We start from the raw sequence: 26,025 nt of genomic DNA on the forward strand, positions 1-26,025 counted from the left end.
TCATTTACTAACTGCATGTCCCGAGAAAAGCCCTTTCACTTCTCTTAGGGCCAAGGTGGTTTTGTCTGTAAAACAGCAATAATAATATACATCTATATTTCAGAGTTATTATGCTAAGAGCACTATCTAAACCTAAAGGTACAATAGGAACCTGAATTCTTAGTTTAGTCATCTTGTACACCAAATTTCTCCAAACAAAAGCCATTCTTTATCTCCAAATTGGCTTTGTGGTCCTACAATCACATTCTTAATAAGAGAATGGGAATGAAAGTTTGGTTTTTTTTAATCTATAAAAAAAGCTTTGATGATTGAAAAAATCATTACTTAAATTCAATGAAATGTGCAAAAATTATACTAAATAGGTAAGGTAACCTCGCATTGTTATTTTTCAGTGGACATATGTGTGTGTGTGTATGTGTATATGTATATACACACACACACACACACACACGTTTACACATACATACATGTATAACAATGTTTTTTGAATATATTTTATTTTAGGGGGAAGCTTTGAAATTATTTTGGTAATAAGAAACAAAGTAGTTATTAAAAGACCTATGGAGTAATCTTATATAAGTCATCAGGTTACAACACTGACTGGAAATATTACAGCATCATAGAATCTTGAAAGTTAGTTAATGAGAGGTCATCTACACTAATCCATATCAGAAGTATTCATCTCCTCTCCAAAATCCTTGACAAGTGGTCATGTAGCCTCTCCTCAGGCCCTCCAGTGACAGAGAATTCTATATATTATAGATAATGTGGAATGACAGTGAAAAGAGTTACAATAGCTGAGTGATCCTGGATCTGTAAAAATTATGATATATCAACTATGTTGTGGCTGCGGGCAAGTCACTTATTCTTTCTGCACTTCATTTTCTTCATTTGTAAAAACAGAAGCGTTTGACTAAATAATCTCCAAGGTCCTTTCAGCTCTAAATCTATGATCCTATTGTTATCATCTAGTCTCCATGTGGAACACCCCTAGTGACCATCTCATGAGACAGCACATCTCATTTTCAGACTAATTACTGCCAGGAAGATTTTTATTTTACTAAGTAAATAACTGCCTCCCTTTAACTTCTACCTGTTGCTTCTAGCTCTACCCTTCAGGGACAAGAACAAAAGAATCTCATCCATCCCTATTCCACATGACATCCTTTCAAACACTTGTAATCACATCTTCCCTTAAGTCTCCTCTTCCCAGGTTAAATATCTTCAGTTCCTTCAACCATTTCTTAAATGAGAGGCATCTGTTGTTCAGCCATTCACTCATGTCTGACTCTTCATGACACCATAGACCACAGAACGCCAATGCCGTCCATAGGGTTTTCTTGGCAAAGATATTGGAATAATTTGCCATTTCCTTCTCCAGTGGTTTGAAGCAAACAGAAGTTAAGTGACTTGCCCAAGGTCACACAGCTAGCATCTGAGGCCACATCTGAATTCAGGTCTTCTTGACTCCAGACCCAGCTCTCTATACAGTGAGCCACCTGGCTGCCTTCAGGTATATGAAATGCCAATTTCATAGCTGGAAGAAGTTGCCCTTTTCAGGATACATTGTTCTTCTAATTGCTGTTCTCTGGACAGACTACAGCTTCTCAAGGTTCCTCTTTAAAAGTAGCACAGAAAATTTGGTGCTAATTTCAAAGAAAATAAAGAATAGGTTCACTGCCCTCAAGCAAATAAATGGAGAAAATGGCACTAATGATAAATAGGAATAGCACAAAGAATATATTGTGCATAATTCTACACAAATATTTTCTCATTTGATCCTCACAACAACCCTGGGAGGTAGGTGCTACTGTCATCTCCATTTTCCAGTTGAGGAAATTGAGGCAGACAGGTGAAGTGACTTTCCCAGGGATACACTGCTAGTGTTTGAGGCCTGATTTGAATTCAGTTCCCACAGACTTCAGATCCAGCATATTATTTACTGCACTACCTGGTCAAAAATCATAGGTGTAAGGTATGTTGAGTTTAAAATGCTGCTGTCACTAGATGCAAATATTTTACAAGCACTGCAGGTTGAGGTATGGAATACCATTGAGAAATCAAAGTTTGAGATGTAAAATAGTAAGTTTCTTGGTCCTTTGCCCCATCACTACCTAATCACAGAATGTTAAAGCCAGAGGAAACTTCAGAAAATACTGTGTACAAGCACCTCACTTTATAAATGGGAAGCCTGAGGCTCTTAAATGGGAAGTCACTTTCTGAAAGTAAAAGAATGAAGAACAAGACCTAGTATTAGGATTACAACCAGTGCTTTCTATTACACCACACAGAATAATTATTTCACTTAATGAAATAATAGCTAATAATAATAGTGAACATTTACATAGTACTTCAAGCATTTGCAAAGCACTCTAAACGCATATCTCATTTGATCCTCATAACAAATCTTAAGAAAAAAATGTCCATCATCTAAAGAAACAAAATGCTTCTACCAAAATTCCTCCTCTATTATATTTCTCTTCCCCATTCAGATTTCTTTATGGGAGATTTGGGGAGTAAATAAAGTCACTAGAACATCATTTTGCCCAGCATGTGTATATTAGGGGATATTCTTGTACCAAAAATCAGGAACTGCTCAAGACAGAAAATTCTACCCGAAGACTTTGGTAGAAACAGTTTTAGAGTTGGAAGAGACCTTAAGGGTCATTTGCTCAGTTCCCCTCTCTTCTACAAAGCATGTCCTGCTTACCTCCACCCCTAGGTCTTGGTGCTCTCACTGTTCAATTACCTTATTTACTTATCTGGGTATATGTTTTGTTCCTCACCTTAGGAGAATGTAAACTCCTTTGGAGTTGGGACAATTCTGGTTTTGTCTTTTATCTCCAGCTCCAGTGCGTTATGCATATATTCACTTAATAAGAATTTCTTGGATTCATCTGGGTCTAATCTAATCCATACCTGAAAGAGAAATTCCTACAAATTCCCCAATAAGCAATGATCCAGCCTTCATGGGAATTCCTTCAGTAATAGCAAATTCTATAATTATGAAGGTAGTTCAGTCCATTTCTAAACAGCTCTAGTTGTTAAGAAGTCATTCTTCATTCAACTTTTCCTTTGCTATCAAATCTTAATACCAATTTTGTCCCCTGGCCACACAGATCTAGCCTAATCATTCTTCAACATGAGTCTCTGGGGAAACTAGTGCTATTATACACAACTTCTCTGGCCTTCCACTTCCATGACTCAACTGACACTGCTCTCTCCAGGGTGACCACTAACCTCTTTACTGCCAACTCCAAAGGCCTTTTCTCGATCTCCTTTCATGACCCCTTTGCAACCCATGACACTTCTTGGACAGCCCCTCCCTTCCAGAAAGTGTATCTTATCCAGGTTTTCCTGACGTTGTTCTGTATTACTCTCTTTCTTTCTGTCAAACTGATCCTATCAGGCTCCCTTACAGCCATCAATCATGTCTCTTTCCCTATCTATGAATGTACTCTGGAGCTCCAAACAGGACTCTACTGTCTTCTTTCAATGATCTCTTATAATCTCAATTCACGTCATTCCCAAAGTTGTTTGTTCTGCTATATCTAGTCTCTCCCGAACTCTCTTCCCGCAATCACCGACTGCTTTCCAGACATCTCCTTCTCATTGTCCCAGAGTCTGTTCAAACTCAACATATCCAAAACGGAACTCACTCTCTTTTTTCCAATCTCTATTTCTGTTGCCTGCCATTCGCCCTCCCTTCCCCCACATCCAATCAGTGGCCAAATCTTAATGATTCTACTCCCTAGACTTCCCACACTCAAAATCAGCCCACAACACCCTTTTCCTTGACTACTGCGAAATCCCTCATGTTACGCACTGGAGAACAAAATGAGTTTGTGGGATCATAGCTGCAGAGCTGGGAAGGATCTTACCTCATCAAACTTTGATAAAACAATACTGTCAGCCAGACTGGAACCAGCTTCTAACCGGTGGGTGGGTGGAGCTACACAAAGCAGGTGAGAGTCAGGATACAAATACAAGTTTAATTAATTTGAGAGTGAGGAAAATGGCTTTTGCAAAAAGAAGCCCAGCCCTTCCGAAGAAGGAGGGCTTAACACTGCTGATGTTGGAGCCGCTTACGTACACGAAAGGGGTTGGACTACGACGTAATCATTCTTAAGTCTTGAGACAGTTTCAATGTTTGGCATTGCACGGTGGGACAATACCGGTGTTCTTGAGACCCACGGGAAGTCATTGTCACAAGTCTTGAGGGTTGTGGATCACTCTGAGGGGTACAGAACCAGAATTCTGTGAAGGGAATAGGAGTTCAGTACCTGGCAGTTACAAGCAACAGGAATTGTAAACATGCAATGGATGGCTCTGGGAAATAAGGAGAGCTAAATTCCTCAGTAACACCTGGTGCTGGTCCAAGCAATACAGTTTGCCAGAAGGTGATATGATCCAGAGTACAAAGGATTATTGTTACGCCAAGCTCAGGCCACAGCCTGCTTGCTGGGCCTTAGCTCTGGGAAACAGGGTATCTCCAAAATACAATACTAAATTCCACTCTAACATTAAATGCCTAAGACTAGACGATAGGCAACTAGATGGTTCAAGAGATAAAGTGCTGGGCCTAGCATAAGGAAGACCCGAGTTCAAATCTGATGTCAAACACTTACCACCTATGTAACCCTGTACAAGTGATTTAATTTCTGTTTTGCCTTAAGAAGGAGAAGAAAATGGCAAACCACTCCAGTATCTTCACCATGAAGACTAATGGACAGTAGGTTCCATGGGGTCACAAAGAGTAGGACATGACTGAACAACTGAATAATAAGACCATCTGAGCTCCCACTCTTGAAAGAGAGGTCATCTAGTCTACCCCCTGATTTTAAAGATTTGGAAACTTATTAATAAGATAAGTGACACGTCCAGGGCTAGTCCTCTTTCCATTATCTCACCCTTCCCCTGGACATCCTGTTGTTATTCAGATGTGCTCATTTAATTAGTTCAACTATCAGTCATTTATATTTATATTATATTCCTAAGCAGAGGAATGAAGTTCCAGGGAAAATACAGCATCCCATACCTGTAGTTCCCCATGCATTAATCCTGGTACAGTTAACAGACCACAGACCAGAAGCTCAGCAAGAGACCCATCACTAAGCAATCCTTGATAATGAAGACTGCAATTGCCCAGGCTGCTCTACAAACTGTTATGCTTTAGTGAAGAAAAACTCTAAGCTCATTAGCCTTTATCTGACTACCCAGACCTATACACTTCACACTCCTGGAGATGTCTGTGTATTTTTAAAAACAGCAGGCAGCTGATTAAACTAAATGCCCCAAAGTGTAGGATTGTGATCTGAATATATTTCCACAGTTGGCAAGCAATGATGAGATTAAAACCTTCACATTGAGAGACATTAATTTGGGTTGACCTTGATCCTGAAAATGAGAATTCTTGTTAGTAGATAATTGGGAACCTACTTTCTAAATGGAATCAACTAAATATTTAGTCAACATTGACTATATTCTGTGGGAGATACAAACAAGTATAAAGGACAGTCACTATCTTCAGGACCTCACAACCTTGTTAGGCCATCTATACTAAGGCAAAAAACAACAGCAGTGAATAATATGCAGTAATATATAATAATTAACTTCTGATTTGTAAGGCAACATGGCATAGAAAAAAAAATGATGTGGAATCAGAAGAACCAGGTTCAAATTCCATTTCTACAACTTATTACCTCTGTGACTCTTCTGGGCTTCAGTTTCCTGATCTGCAAAATGAAGTGCTTGGATCAGTTCAATGGTTCTTAACCTAGAGTCTAGGAACTTTTTTCTTTTATTTACAACTACATTTCAGTATTATTGATTTCCTTTGATTTCCTACATATTTTGTGAATTTAAAAACATTATTCTTAGAAGGGGTCCACAGGCTTCACCAGACTGCCCAAGGCAACAGTGGATAATGTCAAGCATGCCCAGGCTCCCTCAAGGCAGCCAGCATCTTCATTTGATGGCAGAGGCAGAGAGGACAACAGTAACCAAAGAAAGACAGGTCTAGCTTTAAGTGAATTTTCCCCACAGCAATCTATCTAGGTGTCTGAGAGTGTGTCTCCCTCTCCTCTCTAATTTCTCTTCCCCTCTCTCATTCTGTCTGAAAGACATTTAAATCCAAAGTATCCTGCTTCCATTTTAAGACACTTTCTATAGTTTAAATTATATTTTAAAACCTGGTTTCTCTAGATAAAAGATAACATTGTTTTAAAAACACAAACACACAAGAATCCCAAAGGGGTCCGCAACACAAAAAGAGTGACGAATCCCTAGACCAGATGATCTCTGGAGTCTGCTCCAGCTCTAATTCTAGGATTTCATGATCCAAGGACAGTAGAGATCAAAAGGCTACAAAGGGAAGGATGATTTTGTATTAAAGTAAAAATAATGTCCTTTAATTAGTTCACCTATCAGTCATTTATATTCATATTATATTCCGAAGTTCCAGGGAAAATACAGCATCCCATACCCATTTATATTTCTTTTTCTGGTTTATAAAGTACTTGTCTTATTAACAACCTATAAAGTAGTTAGTATGATTATCCTCATTCCACAGACAAGGAAATGGAGGCACAATGAGGTTAAGTGATTTGCTCAGGGAAGCACAGCTAGTTCATATTAGAGCTGGGACTCAAACTACTGCTCTCTCTATAGCCAAGAAGCATTAAAATGAATACTGACCTCTAGGCAGGGTTTCATAGAGTGGGTAGGACATACACAGGTAGAGTAGAGGTAAGAACACTCTGACATGCAGCTGCCCTGTATTCGAGCACTATTTCCGCTACTAACTAGTGTCTCCTATCCAGCTGATAGAAATTACTTTTCTTTGAATGTCAGTTTCTTCTTACATACAGAAAGGTAACAGTTTTCACCTTTCAAACGAGATATTTGTAAAGAACTTAGCATAGTGCCTGGCATTTAGCACCTGCCATAGAAAAGCCTATCCCTTCACTTTCCCTTTGTTCCCCATTCCCACAATTGTAATCCCAGAAGGCCCAGACAGCTGGATTGAATCAATTAATCAAAAGTGTAAACAATGTGAGAATAAGTTGTTAATCAATCTGAGAGGAATAAAGTGCTTCTACCATTGGATAAGGACAGACAACACCAAATGAGAAATACTTTGTGACTGGCTGAAAGAATCAGACAAACTTCTGGGCATATGTATAACCTAGCAGGACAGGTCAGAAATTACACACCCTAGCAGCAAGCCAAGCAAGCGGTAATCAAATCCAATTGTAAAGGACTGCTGAGAGAATTATTTTTTATTGAGAGAGGGTGGGGAAAGAGAAGTTTTTCTTCTCCCCCCTCCACTTAAACCAGGTGACAACCTTGTAAACTCAAAAATTTGGAAGAGTTGGAGTTGAAGTGGGCATCAGTAGCAGGACCTTGACTAAAGGCAGCATCTCTCAAGACTTAAGCACCAAAGAAACACTGCATGAAGAACATGAGCCCTTGGGGCAGAGAGAAGTGTCAGCAATGGACCCCTCTAAGGCACTAATCCTCAAAGCCAGCAGAGAGCTACAGCTAAAGAGGTCTTGTTCCTCTGATTTGGGGAGATTGCTTTTGAAATAAAAACCCCTATTATATATTTTTTGCAAATACCTTTTGTGAAAATGAATAAAGTTGGGCTGATTATCAATAAAAAGGATACTGACAATAGCTTGTGAGTACTAGAAAACTTCAGGCCCACAGTTACCCTACAACCCTGAGCCTGAGTAGTATCTCCTTACAGTAGAAGTACAAAGTTAAGAGTCAACCCAGAAGGAGGTATTAAATGTATAACAGGCTAGATGGCCTCCAAGATCTATGATTCTATGGAATTTGAGGCAAGCAAAACAGTCGATGCAAAGTCATAGATGTCAGATGCAGTACATAGGAGCAACACAAGTGACTAGAATAGAGAGGTGGGGTTGTTTGGGGAAGCCTTAAGGCTAATAAAATTCAAAATACAATGAGACCAGATAAAGAATATAAGAACTGGAAAAGTGGAGACAAATTAAATATGCTAAATGTTCAAAGCATAAAGTTTACTTGATAGCAACTTTCATTTCCGAAGAGTTTTAGTAACAATTAGCCTAAAATACAAAACCTAATTATAGTTAAACCCAATTCACAGACAGCAAAACAGAATGAGGAAGATGAAGGGAGATTCAGGTTACACATCCTAACAACTAGAAGAGTTGGGCCTTGGAGCCATTTGTTCTCCCTCTCAGTTCAGGGTGCTTAGGCAAGTCAAGAAATCACCCTCGGGATATCACTCCTCCTCTTGGAGAATGAAAGAGAACAACAGCAGCAGCAGCAGTAGCTTTCCCATATGCCACAGCTGCCCCTCATTCAAAAAAACCCGTCAATAATTTAATTGCATACCTACTGGGGAAGGTCTTCCCATCAGTCATATCTTAATAATGATAAGCCGAGGTACACAAAAAATAATGATGTAGAAAGGAAAGCTAGAGTGAGACCAAGGTATATAAACAGATAACAGATGTATGTTGTTAGATATTGCCACAAGCAACATTTCTTACAATAAATTAAGCTATTATAACCCAACTCAATCCTTAACTTTGAAGAAGTCTAGGGGTTTTGGGGTGCTGGGACCCCAAGATCGCGGTACCGGGCCCTGCTGAAAGAATTCAACTCAAATCTTCTTCAGCCAGAGGAAAAATTTATTAGTGGTAAAACATATAGGCCAGGTGACACCTGTAAGGATGAGTGGGCATGAGAGGTTCTCAGCCTTGTGGGCCTGAGATTCTCAGCATCTGAATGAGGGCCAAGGTGGATCTTAAATACTAAAGTAACTTTGGGTGGCCAGAGAAGGGGGTTGGGTAAAGGGTGTAGGTACCAATTCTAATTGGGGAGGTCTCAGAGATTGAATAGACAATGGGAATAGATAATGGAGGAACAGGAAGGCAGAAGTTTGAAAGGCATCTGCACAAAATCAAAGTGGGGCTAGGACTTTCAAAAGGAGACAAAGGAAGGCCTTTCTGGGGCCTATAGACAAGAGCAAGCCAGATTCTATTCAGGGCAAGGGTTGAAGGTGCATCTGAATAAGATCTAAAGGTAAGCTAGGGCTTTCAAGGGAGATGAGGGTCTGGGGCCTGTGAGTCAGATTCCCTTTGGGGAAAGGGTGGAAGAGCTTGGCTTGGGCCCCGCCCTCATCAACTTCACTGTAATGATATTAGATCAATTACATCAAACCAGATGAACTAAGTTTCCACTCCCCAAAGGCTTATCTCAAAGTTAGAAGGGGCCTAAGAGACCATTTAATCCAAGTAGTTAGTATAAGAACAAGAAACCCATCTAAAATAAGGGAGCCAACAAGTGGTCAACAACCCTTTGCTTAAAGACTCCTAATAAGGAGGAACCTGTTCCTTCCGGTCTTCTAACTCTTTCCTCTTCCTTTGCTGAAGATATTTGTAAAAGCACTTAGCATAGTGACAGCACTTAGTAAGAGCTATGTAAATGCTTTATTCCCTTCTTTCTCTCCTCTTCCCTTTTGGAGCCTGTGTTCCAGACCTCCCACATCTCCCCAAAATCTGAAACCAAGTCCTAAACTGCTTTATAGTTTCTTTGCTTTACAATCTCTCCATTAAGTAGTTAATGATCTATAAACAACCAGAAATCCCATTAAAATGCATAGTCACCTGCCCAGTTTTCCCCTCAGGAAACAGGACCCAGAATAGGCAAATTTAGTACCAGTCAGTAACTTCCAGGTGGATAACATTATTTTCCTAACATATAAAATATCTTGTTCTTCACAACAACCTTATAAGGTCCTTTGTATAATGTCTCTATTTTGTAGATGAGGAAATTAAGGCTGAGAGAGGAGGAAAGAATTGTTCAAGATCGATCGTAGGACTATAAAGTGGCAGGGCCAGGTCTAGAATCCAGATCTTTTGACTTTAGGATTATCAGTCACAATGACTGCTAGCCACTTTCATCTAAAAATAAGCAACGGTCAGCTGATATATCAGGGAAGTACTGAGGGTATTTTATGCTACACAACGGGAGAAAAATGTAGGGAGAGGGCTGCAAACTGGGAGGGAAATAGGATGAGAAACTCCTCCAAAGCCTGAGGATATCCCACACTAATATTTAGTAGTTTAGGAGGGAGAACCCCAAAAGAAGACTGGTTGGGGAAGGGAAGCACTGCTGGGAACCTTTGTTTACATCCATATTCTGCCCAAGGGCTGTGCTTTCAGACTAATGACCTGAGTACAATTCAGAATTTCCAAATAGCAATAATAAATCACATTTCTATAACAATGAGGTTTACAAAGCACTTTCCTTATTTTCCACCCCGTGAAGGAGGTGTTCTAAATTACTAGCATGCTCATATTACAGAGAAGGAAAATATTTTTAGAAAGGTAACTCTGCCATGCTCATGAGGGTCAGCCAGAATTCAAACCCAAGTCGCTTGATTTCAAACTAAGGAAAATGTCAACTTCCTAAAAAATCTATCTAAGCAGGTATATTTTAATATTATTAATAATTTAACAGTCTGATTTAATAATTATTAATTTACATTTCTTGCTATCAATTTTTTAGTGTTAACACATTAACAACCTGGTCAATAAATGCATTAGTAAGATTAGAGGATCCAAACATAAGTTTTGTAGATTTCATTGATAAAAATATGAGAAGAGACATTAGAGATCATCTAGCCCCAAACATTCATTTTACAAGTGAGGAAACTGAATAAGAAAATAACAGTTAAGAAAATAAAAACCTTGAATTAAAAACCAGAACTGGCGTAATGTTAAAAGAGGCAAAAAAAAAATTCACTGAAGAAAAGAAGTCCCTAAAAAACAGAATAGATCAAATGGAAAAGGAGGTACAAAAATTCACTAAGGAAAACAACTTCTTAAAATGCAGAACTGGCCAAACAGAAAAAGAGATACAAAATCTCAGTGAAGAAAAATAATTTCTTAAAAATTAAAACTGGGCAAGTGGAAGCTAATGACTCCATAACTCATCAAGAAACAATAAGCACAAAGTCAAAATGATAGGGGAGGGGCCCAAGCCAAGATCTTCGCCCTCTGCCCCAAAGGGAATCTGACTCACAGGCCCCAGACCCTCATCTCCCTTGAAAGCCCTAGCTTACCTTTAGATCTTATTCAGATGCACCTTCAACCCTTGCCCTGAATAGAATCTGGCTCCTGTTTGTCTACAGGACCCAGAAAAACCCTTAAACCTTCAAATTTCCTAATCGACTCCCCTTAGGCTCCCTCTTGTCTATAGGCCCCAGAAAGGCCTTCTCTGGTCTCAAACTGTTCCTTATCGACTTCCTTTATCTACTTTTGAAAGTCCTAGCCCCACCTTGATTTTGTGCAGATGCCTTTCAAACTTCTGCCTTCCTGTTCCCTCCATTATCTATTCCCATTGTCTATTCAATCTGTCTGACCTCCCCAATTAGAATTCTTACCTAGACCCTTTCCCCAACCCCCTTCTCTGGCCACCCAATGTTAACTTTAGTATTTAAGATCCACCTTGGCCCTCATTCAGATGCTGAGAATCTCATGCTCAAAAGGCTGAGAACCTCTCATGCCCGCTCGTCTTTACGGGCGTCACCTGGTCAATGTGATTTATCACTAATAAACTTTTTCTCTGGCTGAAAAAGATTTGAGTTAAATTCATTCAGCAGGGCCCGGTACCGTGATCTTGGAGATTTTGCAACACCCCCAAAAGTCCTAGACCTCTTCAAAAAGAATGAAAAAAGAAAAGAAAATGTGAAATATCTCATCAGAAAACTGACCTGGGAAACAGATTAAGCAGAGATCATTTAAGAAGTAATGAATGTAAGAATTAACTGAAAGTTATAATCTTTAATTTTATTATTATGGGTACTCATTCTGCTGATATAGATCATAACTCCTTCATGTTTTTCAGGATGGTGTTTGAGAGTTGCTGGGTCTAAATAATAAAACAGCCACAACAACAACAAGGTCTCCACCATCCAGTGACCATTCTGATTCTGAACATTTTCAAATTTAGTTAAGCTGGTATTCAAATGACAGCTCCTCTTAAGCCTTTTACATTCTATTCACTGAAAATCCAGCTGCTGCAGTGGTAACCTGAAAAGGAATAAATCAAGAACAAGAACTTCAGCACACCCTCTAGGAAGGAGCCACAGAAAGACATGGACAAGAAGTGAAGAGGATGAGAAAGTCTGAGGAGGTACATTCTGTCCTGGTAAAAGTAACCACAAAGATGAAATTCTAGACCTGTCAAAGTAACATCTAAATAGTATTACCACTACAAAAAACCATTTTGAACTATCTTTACAACAGACAGCATACCCTATATTACTTAAGCTGGGTGTCAAACAGACTGGGCCACAGAAATGCTGCCCAATTTAAATGTGTAATGTAATTAAATTTTAATGCAATTAAAATATGATTTTAATGAAATGTAATTGGGAAATATTTAACAAAAGAGAAGTACAACAAAACACTCCAGGGTAGCTAGGTGGCATAGTAGATAAGAGTGCTAGGCTTGGAATCAGGAAGACTCATCTTCCTGAGTTCAAATCTGGCCTCAGACATTAGCTGTGTGACCCTGGGCAAGTTCACTTAACCCTGTTGGCTTCAGTTTTCTCATCTGTTAAATGAACTAGAGAAGGGAATGGCAAACCACTCCAGAATCTTTGCCAAGAAAATCCCAAATGGGGTCACAAACCTGACACAACAGAAAAATGACTCAAAAATAACAATAAAACATAGATAATATTACTGTTTGGATTCCTAAATCAACATGCAGCCCCTAGGAATCCTTATGTATGGTCTTCCATTCAGGTTCAACACCACTGACCTAAATCTTCCTTCAGGAGGACAACTGGCAAAAGTTGACTGCAAGGTTCATTTGTAAAAATTGACTTGTGGTCAGTTACAGCTGTCACAGTCATGACCCCAAATTTCTCCTGCTGAAAATATAGGCACTTGACCTAAGGTTTGCAAAACCATTCACCAGCCTTCCCTGACTGAAACAAGTTGAAATCCTGTCTTCCTTTTTTGTCCCCAAAGCAGCCATAAAAAGTCTTTTTTTCCTGTAAGTATATATAAGATGAGCTCTCTGGGGAGGTACCTAGTTTTCTTTTTGGAAGCTCTGCCACCTGCCTGGCAGCAGGCCCAGCAGTTTAAGCATCTTGGCCTAGATCTGGGTTAGCAAAATTGAGTTTATCTATTTGAGGGACTGGTTTGGAAAATAAATGGGAAAAGTAAACAAGAATCATCTTAACTATTAAGGCTTATTTTTTAATTTAAAAAGATAGTATCTCTATCTGCAAAAATTAAAGAAACAGTTAACATTTGTTGAATGTCAATCCTAAAAATAATGTCCCATTCAAGATCTTTAGCACAAAGCCATGCAACAGTGAACAGGAAAATAATTGTTTTCTTCTTCAAAAGTAAAAATTAATAATACAAGTACAAAAGCATCTTAAGACAACATAGGAGAAACCAGTTATAAAAACATTTTAATACTAATTCCTCTTCCCCCTTTAAGTGCTGTACTCATTTCTTTATAACATTTTTTTAAAAAACACAAAAGGAAGCCACTGGTGTTTTAGGTAGACTTCTTATACTAGATTTACAAAAAGATACGGGGCAGAATTTCACAGATGAGAATAATTCAAACTTAAAAAAATGTAGAGCTGGAAGAGGTCTTAAAGACTACATGGTTCACTCCTATCATTTTACAAATGAGATAAAAAGAGATTGCCACCTACATGGATGTAGTTAGTATTTACACCAATGTTCCACCTGAACTAGCCTCAGACACAGATGTAAAATACAAACCACATGATTATTCTACCATTTTAGAGAGGGCCACAATATTTCTATAGATACATTTTTTTTTCTGTAGTGTGTCTTCAAATGTCTTATATTAATTAACTTACCAAAAAAGCGAAAGTGTTTTCTGATTTTCCCTTTGGCATCATTCAGCTTATTATTGCAACTACTCTCTTGCACTTAATAAGCACATTGAATAATAAAAAGGAAACACAAATACAACAAAGTCTGGATAAATCACTTTGGTTGCTGTGGGCCACTGCTGAGCCTTATGATGCCAAGTTCTAAAAGGTTTTCTCCCGAGACATTTGCAAGGGATTTCATTTTGCTCTCCAAAGGTCTCATAACTCTGAGAGGTGCCAATTCATCCCACCATTCATAGCTGGAAATGAGAATTTCTCATCCTAGAGTAAGTATTACAAACTGGATCCAGGACAAGTAGCATGAAGGGCTCTCATAATTGAAGGGGGAGAACACTGCATAGAGGGAAAAAGACTGAAGTGTGGACTGCAAGAGTGGGGAAGGAGGAGGGTACAATATATAATGACTTTACCCCAATCTGACATCTCATACCTTCCAATTCTAACTAATCATATTTCCCACCTGGTACATTCCTGGTCTTCAGATCTACAAAAATTCATCATTAAGCAAGATGAAAACAACTCTGAAACTGCCACTTTCTCAGATCATTTCCCACCCTGGTGGCAGTGGTTCATCATTCCCCAGCACCAGGTAGCCTTCTCTCAACCACCACCCTGCTTCTCGGTGCCTAGAACATAGTAAACACTTCATAAATGTTTACTGATACTGATTCTGCTGCAATATACACTAGGTCCTTAATATATGCTAAATTGAATTTGATAGTAAGTGCTTAGTAAGATATTTAATTGTAATTGAATTTTTAAATAGGTAGCTATATCTCATATTTTGAAAAACTTACAGATTAAAAGGTTTCTTTGAGGTCACTCCATTTATACTGGATAGAAATAATTCTATATTGCATCAATTCCTACTGAAATTATTGAAGAATTATTTCAAATTAAATTTTATTAGTATAACTTAAAAATTAGCAAATTCCACATTAAAAGGTGGAATATGAAGGATTCATTGTTGATCTTACTGGTCTCCATTAAGTTATTAGGCAATCTTTTCAATAATTTTCTGTTATATATGAAATGCACTTAGATACATGTATACTTGTGCACCATTTAGATATGTTGGAAACAAGGAGGAATAAAAAAATAATCTCTGACCTCATGGAACTTATAATCTATTAAAGAAGATTAGACACATTCACAAATAATTATGATACATGGTACCATGTAAGAAAAAATATAATAGGGATATAAAATTTCTATGAGGCCCCCACAATTCTGCTGTAATGTTCGCTGTCAGAGAGGCAATCAAGAAACCTAAGTTAAATCCTAGTTCTGCTACAAACTTGCCACATGACTTTGGACAAGTCACTTCTCCTTTCTTCCCCCAGTTTCCCGCTTCATAAAATGAAGAGTGTGAACTGATCTGTGAGCTCTAACATTTCATAACTCCAGGTCAAGTGCTTTGCCTAAAGTCAGACAAGGGGTCACTGGCAGCCAGGACTACAGCCTGCCTCAGAATTCCCCAGTTGCTTCTACTATAACACCCTGCTTCTTTTCTTGATTTTCTTTTATTTTTGTAAAGAGAAGGAAAAGAAAACCTTTAAAATATTGCCTTTTGTAGGGACAGCTAGGTGGCACAGTAGATGGAGCTGGACCAGCCCTGGAGTCAGGAGGACCTGAGTTCAAATCAGGCCTCAGACACATAACACTTACTAGCTGTGTGACCCTGGGCAAGTCACTTAACCCCATTGCTTGGAAGGAAGGAGGGAGGGAGAAAAGAAAGAAAGAAAGAAAGAAAGAAAGAAAGAAAGAAAGAAAGAAAGAAAGAAAGAAAGAAGAAAGAAAAAAGAAAGAAAGAAAGAAAGAAAGAAAGAAAGAAAGAAAGAAAGAAAGAAAGAAAGAAAGAAAGAAAGAAAGAAAGAAAGAAAGAAAGGAAGGAAGGAAGGAAGGAAGGAAAGAAGGAAGGAAGAAAACATTGCCTTTTGTCGATCATATACCAAAACCCAATAAAGTCCCTCCTCAATGATTGCTGTTGCTCCTCTTTCCTTCTTAAAGAGGACCCGTGACATCAGGAGGGTGACATCTTGACTTGCAAGTGAACAGGCTTGAAGCGAGGCACAGCTGTGCAGTCTTTAGCCTTACTCTCTCCTCCAGGGTTATCAAACTCCAGCGGCAAGAAGGCAGTCAAGATGACTGGCAACGGCCCAGGATTCTACATTATGGATCAAAGATGGTCCAGATTTCTTGAAGCCTATGCTCTTAGAACACAAGGTGTGGAAGGTCCTACCATGCTAAAAATCTAGGCCTAAAAACAAACTCTGGGGGCAGCTAGGCGGCACAGTGGATAGAGTTCTGGCCTTGGAGTCAGGAGAACTTGAGTTCAAATCGGCACTCAGACACTTGACACTTACTAGCTGTGTGACCCTAGGCAAGTCACTTAACCCCTCACCAAAAAACAAACACACAAATTGTGTCTTTTTCTGAGGACCAGCTTAATTGCAATGAGACTAATTTCTGTAGGTTTTGCCCTCAGAATGAATTTTTGTTGTTGTTTTTACCAAGTTATGAAACCATCAACTAAAGTATAGAAAAGTAATGATTAGCATAAGCAAGAGGGAAAACCTACCACCATAAAATTGCAGTTCTCTGAAGAAATACAGTGAGTTTTGCAAATAACTTTGAAAGACTTAACTCTAACCAACCACAGTTCCAAAGGATGTGATGAAATATCACCTGACAGAGAGGTGATGGGCTCAAGGTACAGATCAAAACAAATATTTTGTGGATAGGGTCAATGCAGGAATTTGTTTTGCTTGACTATATATATTTGTTACAGGGTTTTATTTTTGTTTTTCTTTTTTGCAATGGGGGTTAGCAACTGAAAAGGAAGAAAAAAGATTTTTTTTGACTGAAAAAAATAAATTTAATTTTAAAAAGAAAAAACTAAACTGAATCTTACATTACAAGCTGGGTGAATAAACACAAAAATATTTTCAGCTAAAACCAAATGGACTGTGATTCTCCTTTTTTCTTACCCAATTTATGCATTTTGCTTAACTGGCAAAGCAGCAACAAAACTGTGTTCAATCAAACACAAAGCATAAAATCATAATGATGCAATTCAGATTAAATTCTATGCATAGAAATGTTATTGGGGGGAGGTGTTGATTTTAAAAGTGAAAGCACCTATCTATGAAAACATTCAAAGTTGTCAGTTGGACACTCCTGTCCAACACAATTTTTCAAAATTAAGATTAATGGCAGGGCAGTACATGAATTGCATATAACATACAGATCTGAAAAAGCTGACAAGCTGCTAGGAAAAAAAAAACCTGTCCATTTCTGGTAGACCCATAAACTCTCTGAGGCTGCTTTTGGCTGGCTGGCTGGCCAAAGCTTTACACCAATTTCAAACACAATACTTGAGTGCATAGTTACAGCTGCCTGAGGAAACAAAGACAAAACGAACATGGTAAAAAAAAAATGGGCACTCTGATTTCACCCTTGGTTGCCTTAAAAATTGGTGAATTCAGTTGGATCAGTAATGTAAAATTATTGATGATAATCAACTACATCAGCTTTCGAGGAACAGATGAAAAAATCAGAAAATGATTAGAATGAATGAGAAAAAAAGGTTAGCAGGTCAAGCACAATATTAATTATCATACATACTAAATGGCATCTTCATTCCCCAAGGATTCCAACATGGTTTAAATGTAGCCCAGGCTAATAAAAAGTCACATGCTCAGGCAAAAAAAGGAAAAATATCATCTCTCTGGCAAACCCTGTCAATATGAAACTATGTCCATCAATCCTGAAATATTAGGACAAATATCTAAATAAAAAGCCATTGCTGAGTATAGACCTTAGACCTACAGACTCTAACTACAGATCTGCTTCACTTCATTACATAGCTGTCTTTGCTCTACCAGTTTTTCAAAGAGCAACTTATATACTACCCCCTCTAAGAAGACAACTGTGGAGGGCACTGGATTTGGAATCCAAATATCTGGCTCTATTATTTAATACAAGGATGGCCTAGCAATTCTAGGCTACTTGTGCTACTTGCTAACCATGTAATCTTAGCAAAGACACTCCATTTATCTGAGCCTCAGTTTACTTATCTGTAAAATGAGAATATTACTACTTGTACTATATTCTTGACAGGGTTATCTCACCTACAACATCACTGATAAAGGGATCAAAAGAATAAAGAAGTTATAAAATATTAAACAAACGCGAACAACTATTACCCTCTGAGCATCTAAACTAAAATTATTTATCACACATCTGATCAGAAAGCACTTTATACTCATATTTATAAGCATAGTTTAATTTCTATCTTATTTATCTGTATATACTTTTTGTCTTCCTCTAGAGCCTTGTAAATAGTTAGTGATAAATAAATGGTTGTTGAATAACTGAGTGATAATGGCTACACACATTTTTAGAGGGCTTTCTAAAGGTTTAAAAAAATACTGTTCTTATAACATTGACAACAGATTGTTTCTTTCTTTGTACTTATAGCCCCACTGTCTGGCATATAGTAGGTCCTTAATAAATAGTTGTTGATTGATTGATTCACCAAAAACTCAACATGATTCAACAATGTGACATGACATCATCCTCACATCCCCTAAAAAAGGAATACAAACTGGGGCTGGACATCCAAACTGAGATAGAGATGTCCAGAACCTTTGAGGGGAAAGATCCATTGTCTTCTTTCCGCAACACATGCCTTCTACAGTACTGTGACCAGGAACTGGACATCATATTTTAAGAAGGTGTCAAAGGCTGGAAAGTATACGGAGTTGGGCAAAAAAAAATTTTCAATTTAATTTTAATGAAGAGGGAACTAGAAACCATACTATAAGATAATTAGTTAATGAAATTGGTGATGTTTATCCAAGACTTAGGGGGAGGACATCAATGGATAAACTAAATATGGATACTACAAATAAGACAGAATTTTACTGTATTACAAGAAATAACTAATGAAAAATTTGGGGAGACTTGTATGAACTGATGTTTTGAAGTAACCAAGGAGAACAATTTATAGAAAGACAACAATAATTTTTTTTTTAAAAAAGGCTTAGGTCAATGAAGTGACAAATCATGACTTCAGAAGACTACCCATAAAGTGTGTTTCTGGCCTTCCATCAAAAAAGTGAAAGACTATAGTTGTGAAATATGGCATACATTTTCAGAAGTGAGCAATATCTTTTTTTTTTCTGCTGGACTGTACTTACTTGTTACAAGAGAGAAAAGGACTCATGATGAAAAATGCCATTAACCTCCAGAGAAAAAACTGATGTTGTCTGAATACAGATTAACGTATACTACTTTCCTTTCTTCCTTTCTTTCTTTTTTGAGTCTTCTTACACAAAATGACTAATATGGAAATGTTTTACATGATTGCACGTGTATAACCTATATCAGATTGCTTATTGTCCCAGGAAGCAGAGAAGGGAAGGAAGGAGGGAGAGATTTTGGAAATCAAAAATTAAAAATAAAAACAACAAAGGTTCAAATTTGTTTTTACATGTAATTGGGGGAAAATAAAATGTTAAAAACAAAAATTGTTACAAGGGAAAGTTCTTTTGGAGTTTGAGGTGGGGAAAGAATCTCTGGGAGGTAATACTGACATAAAAAAAGAAAAGAACATAAACAAATTTTAAAAAATAGGAACTTCAAAGGACACCAAGCTACTCTTGAGTCACTGTCATGTGCAAGAAGTAACCTTGGCCCAAGGAGGCTCCTTCTTACTCTCCTTTGTTGGATCATCAAACACATCATGTCCCACAAGGCTCTGTCCCGGTGCCGCTTTTCTTTTCTTTGTAAAATCTCTCTCCTCATCACCTCATCAGCTCCCATGGGTTTATCATCACTATAAAGATGATTCACAAGTCTATATAACTACACCTGTATTTATTCTGTGCATACATATGTGTGCACTGTGTCCTCTGACAGAATGGGACAGCTCCTTGCAGACGGCTTCTTTCACTTTTTTTCTTTCTATTCTATATAGTACCTATCACAAGTGTTTACCATTCAGTAGGCCCTTAATAAATGCCTGATGATTGTTTGATCAAGCTAAAAGTCATGGGTACAAATTATTGCAAAGCACGTTTCAAGTCTAACTATGGAAAAATTTCCAAATACTTTGAGTTTTGCAAAAGTAGAATGAGCTACCTCTGGGAAAGAACTGAGGACAAAATAATTAATTCCCAACCATTTAGGTCTTCTAACAAAATATGGATAACTACTTGTTGGAAATGTAAGTAACACTCCAAGAAGCAACAAGGCTTAATCTCAATGTTACCTCTGAGGTCTCTTCTAACAAGTTTCTCTAATTTTAAGTAGCCTACAGACAGTTAATTAATGACACTACCTTCTCCTCAAACCCTTACTCCTACCTCTAATGTTTAGTCTTAGCAAATAAGAATCCTTCTATTTTGCAAAGAATGAAACCAACTAACATTAAATACCTATAATCTCTGCACATCTCAAAATGGCACTGTTTATACTCCTGTTTTTGTTGTCATTCAGTTGTTTTTCAGACATCTCTGATTCTTTGTGACCCCATTTGGGTTTTCTTGGCAAAGATACCGGAGTAGTTTGCCATTTCCTTCTCCAGCTCATTTTACATATGAGGAAATTTAAGGCAAACAGGGTTAAGTGACTTGCCCATGGCCATACACCCAGTAAGTGTTTCAGGTCATATGTGAACTCAGGAAGATAAGTCTTCTTAACTCCAGGCCCAGCTCTCTTTCCTCTGTACCAACTAGCTGCCCTGTTATATTCCTGTACTTCTCCTTACCTCAGAGGAAGAGCTGTCTCTGCCTTTTCACCAAGGCTAACCTCCTACTCTGAAGACTTCTCAAGTTATGGTATAAACCCTAAGTTCTTAATAATTAAGCCAATGGGCTGCAAGCTCTGGCAGCTCTTACAAAGTCCTGAAATACAGAGTCTAATGAAAGACTGATTTTGTCACTGGAAGACCTGCCTTCCTATATGAAGAGGGATTAATCAACAGAAGGCTGGTCACCATGAGATGAATTTTTCCAGCTACAGGAATTCATGAAATTATCTTCTACAGCATGGATTCGTTTCAATATGAAATGGCAAAATGAGTACTATGTAAATTAAATCATAAATCCTTCAACTACATAATATTTGTTAGAGTATCCAAAAAATATCATTAAGTGCTATCCCTCTAGGGTCTCAAGTACTGAGTCTGAAAACTGATTTTTTAAAATACTCTTTTTTTTCTTCTTGGTGAGGCAATTGGGGGTAAGTGACTCGCCCAGAGTCACACAGCTAATGAGTATTATGTGTCTGAGGCAGCATTTGAACGCAGGTCCTCCTGACTCCAGGGCTGGTGTCACTGCGCCACCCAGCTGCCTGAAAGTAAAATGTGGGTGAGGGAGATATAGCTGACCAGACTTGCACAACTTGTAAACTTCTTCTTTGGGCTACAGATAGGTTAGACTAGAGACAGGCTAACAATGGTTGGTTGCCACTGGTCACAAGACAGCTGCCCAACCTCCTTTAATGGGCCTTGTGCTGTGTAGGCCTGTAATAGACTCTTCCTTGGACCTCACATTATATTTTGTTTTTCATCTCTCTAGTGCATTTATCATCCATTATTGTACACTGTGATTACTGATGTATATACATGTATTTTAAAGACTATTGTATGGGGAAAGCAGCAGAATAAAATGGAACTTTTAACATGATTCCAACATTTGATAGCTTATGAAAATAAGTTACTTATTCTCTAAGCTTTAGTTTCTACATATAAAAAAAGAAGATAATAATATTTGTATCACCTATCTTAATGGATTGTTATGAAAAAGGCAGTATGTAAACCTTAAAATGCTAAATAACCATTACACTTTATATCTCTCCTAGAGGCTTGTTTCCTCTTCCATAAAATGAAGGGGTTAGAACAGATTATCTCTATCTAAAGTCTTCTCCAGAACTAAAAGTCTACGAGTCTCTGAAATGTTTACTGAGCTGAAACCATCAGACGTCACCAAAACAAAATCTGTGATGAGGTCAGAAAGGCTTCACTCCCCCTTCTCTCTTGGCAAACTCCACTACTGTTCGGAATTCAAAATTGCTTTTCAGCAGGACTCAAGCAGGTGTGAGGTATTCATAGAGTTATATCTTAAAAAGAGGGAAACAGAACAGAATATATTTAGAAGCTAGAATACTATAAAAAATGGCAGTGTTGAATATCAAATATTGGAGACTCATCAGTAAGCAATCAGTATAACCAGTCTGAAAGCTTTATGTGTGAGTATCCTTCACAAGACCTGAAAAGAACCTACTCATGAAAAATAGGAGACACTAACTGTTCAAACTAAAACAGAGAAGATTTTTCCTATGAAAAGTTTTGAATTTGCCTCTTACAGCCATTCAAAATTACAATCACAGAATTGAAAGGGGCTACAGAAGCTACTGTAAAGATAAGGAAAATTGAGGCTCAGAGAAGTTAGGAGACTTGTCCAAATTGACATAGCTAGTAAACAGCTGAGGTAGAATGTGAATTCAGACTTTCTGACCCAGAGGCCAATACCGTTTCTACCAAACAAGGCTGCTAACAGTGGTCAATAATATTCAAGATTAAACAATTAAAGTTCCAATAAGTAAGGAACTATTTTAAGATGACTCTGGAAGACTAACTCATTTAAGCGCTCATGCCAGAGCAAGATGTAAACAAAACTCACTAGAAAAGTATCACACCTGCTTTCTCACTAAAGAAACTGAGAAGATGCTGGAAGCTACTATATAATCTCATCTTTCATCTCTCTTATTCTAAAAACACTTACCAAGTAAACTGTAGTAAAGCTGAGATACTAACAGCAAAAAAAAAAGAATACCTTTCCAAATTATCCTTCTTTAGCGCATCTTCATTGCTATTACTATTTTCTAAGATTTAGAAATCATATTTACATATAATCACATAGTTGAGTATAGTTAGATAAATTTTCTGTACATGCTGTAAAAATAGTGGTGTCTTTCTAGAAAAAAGCAGAATACACTTCATTTTATTTCTGAGCCATTCTTTATAAGGTTTAGGAAGGTTTTATACATATTTGTTAAATGTTTCTTATATAAAGGACATTAAAAGGAGAATTTTTTAGAAGCACCAGTTTCTTAACTATTAAAACTAAAGATTATCGGAGGTGAAAGATGCCTAAGATAGCATCTAATTCCATCTCCTCCCCAGCAGAAACTTCCCTTACAGCATCCTCGCAGGGAACAATCTCCTCAGGTGCTTTCAATGAGGAGCTGGACAGTTCTATTTTTGTGACAGTTGTGCCTTATATTGAGCCAAAATTCATCTCCTCTAACTTCCCTCACCTTGGTCTTAACTTCTGCTCCCTCCAGCCACAAAGAACAATCAGTATTTTCCCTTTTTCATAATGACAGCCTTTAAATATTCTTAGAGACAGCTATCAAGTTTTCAGTAAGTCTTCTCTATACAAAGTATCCTTTCTTCATTGAGCTCTTCTCATGTGTAATCTATTATAACTGATTATGCAGACATATGATGATATACTTAGAAAATCCCAAAGAATCAACTAAAAAGTTACTTGAACCAATTAATTTTAGCAAAGTAGCAGGATATAAAGTAAATCGACATAAATAATCAGCATTCCTATATATCACAAACAAAAGCCTGCAAGAAGTGATAGTAAAAGATACTTCATTTAATATAACTCTACACAGTGTAAAATACCTGGGAATACACCAGACAAAACAAACCTAGGAAGTATATAAACCAGATAAAAAAAATTTATACAAATAAAATCAGATTTAAATAACGAAGAAATATTAATTGTTCATGGGTAAGCAGGGCCGATATAATGAAAATGACAATTTTACCTACATTAATTTATATATTCAATGTCATCCCAATTAAATTATCAATAAATTATTTTGCCGAATTGGAAAATATAATAACAAAATTCATTTGGAAGAACAAAAAGTCAAGAATATTAAAGGAACTAATTTTTTTTAAATGTAAAGGAAGGAGGTTAGCAGTACCAGAAAGTAAAACTATATTAGAAGGCAATAATTATCAAAATTATCTGGTACTAGCTTAGAAATAGAGAGGTAGATCGATAGAACAGAGCAGACATACAATTTACAGCAGCAATTAAACATAGTAACCTTGTATTTGACAAATGTAAAGACTTAAGATTTTGGGGTAAGAATTCATTATTTGGTAAAAAAAAAATTGTTGGGAAAACTGAAAGTGGTATGGCAGAAATTGGGCATAAACCAATACCCTATACCACTTACCAAGATGAGGGCAAAATGGATACATGATCTAGATATAGAGATATCACAACAAAATTTGAAGAACATCAAAGATATTACTTATCAGACTTATGGATAGGTGAACAATTTATGAATAAACAAGAGACAGCAAGAAGAATAAGGTGTAAAATGGATAATTTTGATTACATTAAGTTTTAAAAGGTTTTGTACAAGTAAAACAAATGTAGCCAAGATCAAAAGAAAAGCAGAAAACTGGCGGGGAGGGGAATTTGATTCTCAGATAAAAGTTTCATATTTCAAATATATAAAGAACTTTGTCAAATCTTTAAGAATAAGAGTCAGCTTATTTTAAATGGCAGTGCACATGTAAGTAAAAATTTGAAGAAAATATACAGAATTCTCCATTTTGACAAGTTAACTTTGAATAGTATTAATCTCAAAAAATGACCTCCTCGAGAAAATGGCTGACCTGGAAACCTAGTATCTCAGTGCCTTTTTACTGACTAAGAACTCAAGAAGCAAGGATTAAGACAAACTCTAATGGACTGTCATCAATTAGCCAAGTCATAAAGCCAGAGGAAAGCCAACGGCAGGATAAGCTTGAGGATTTCTCCCCACAAGTACACTTCAGTATTATAGATGGAATACTGACAAGACTTAAAAAAAGATCAGAGGAAGTTCAGTAGAACTACTGTATCTGACTTAAAATCACACCTCTGATACATACCAGCTATGACTCTGGACAAATCATTTTCAATGTAATTCTCTAAAACTATAAGTTATACTACAACGACTGCAAATCTATATTCACAGAGCTCCCTTCAACAAGGAAATCACATGTTTAAATAAACACACATGCATAAAGGCCCAGAGTAGGATAGCGATAGAAGTACTAAACCTAGAGTCAGAAGACCTATATTCAATTCCTGACTCTAATATTTCCTAGCTCTGTGACTATAAGCAAAATACTTAACTTCCCAAAGCCCTGGTTTCCTTACCTATAAAATAGGGGGAAAGTATTTATACTATAAATCTCACAAAATTCTTCTAAGGGCAGCACTTCATGGTCGTTAAAGTGTTATAAGGGTATGAGCTGTTTGTGCTACTTTCGGGATCCAATTATTTTCTATCCATTCAATATGCAAGATGATGTCCCCAAGGGCACTTAAGTGGCCCAGGAGATAAAGGATCAGACCTGGAATCAGGAATACCTGAGTTTAAATCCAGCCTCACATACTTATTAGCTTAAATGGAGATAATAATAGCACTTTCTTCCCAGGGTTGTTGTGAGAATAAAATAATATTTATAAATGTATTTTTTTAAAAAATTTAAATACTATACAAATTCTAGATTTGATGAAGAAGAGGAGGACAACAATAAGAAGGAAGAAGATAACAACAAAATGTTGACATTCATGACAGGGAAAAATGGAAAAATCTTTAGGGCCAAATTCAACTTAATTCAACAAATATTTAATAAATGCTTACCATGGCCAGAAATAGAGCCATTTAAAGTCTAAAAGCCAGTTCTCTTTAGTCCAAATGCCTCTATATTCGAGTTGCTCTCAAATATAAGCAAACTCCCTAAAACAAGATCTAGTTGGAAGGTAGCAGGGTGTGTGTATGTGTGTGTGTGTGTGTGTGTGTGTGTGTACAATGAAAAATGATTAAATAAAATTATTATAAATTAAAGTTATTAATTTACTGAGAAAGGTCTTTTTGTTCCTTTTTTTTTTTGCATTTCTTTTTATTCCAATCAGGATATTCTATTCCTTTTTATCACTGCCCTTTCTGTCTTAGGTCCCATTCATCACCCTTCTCAA

The 26,025-nt window shown here is 37.2% G+C and overlaps 1 protein-coding gene across 3 annotated transcripts in view; it reads right to left on the minus strand.

Moving 5' to 3' along the window:
* Positions 1-26,025, minus strand: part of TRAPPC9 (trafficking protein particle complex subunit 9) — a 942,595-nt gene that overhangs the window by 620,995 nt on the left and 295,575 nt on the right. The window lies entirely within an intron of this gene.

The sequence above is a fragment of the Phascolarctos cinereus genome, unplaced genomic scaffold, assembly GCF_003287225.1.
Source record: "Phascolarctos cinereus isolate Bilbo 61053 unplaced genomic scaffold, phaCin_HiC Scaffold_4;HRSCAF=312, whole genome shotgun sequence".
Taxonomy (NCBI): Eukaryota; Metazoa; Chordata; class Mammalia; order Diprotodontia; family Phascolarctidae; genus Phascolarctos; species Phascolarctos cinereus.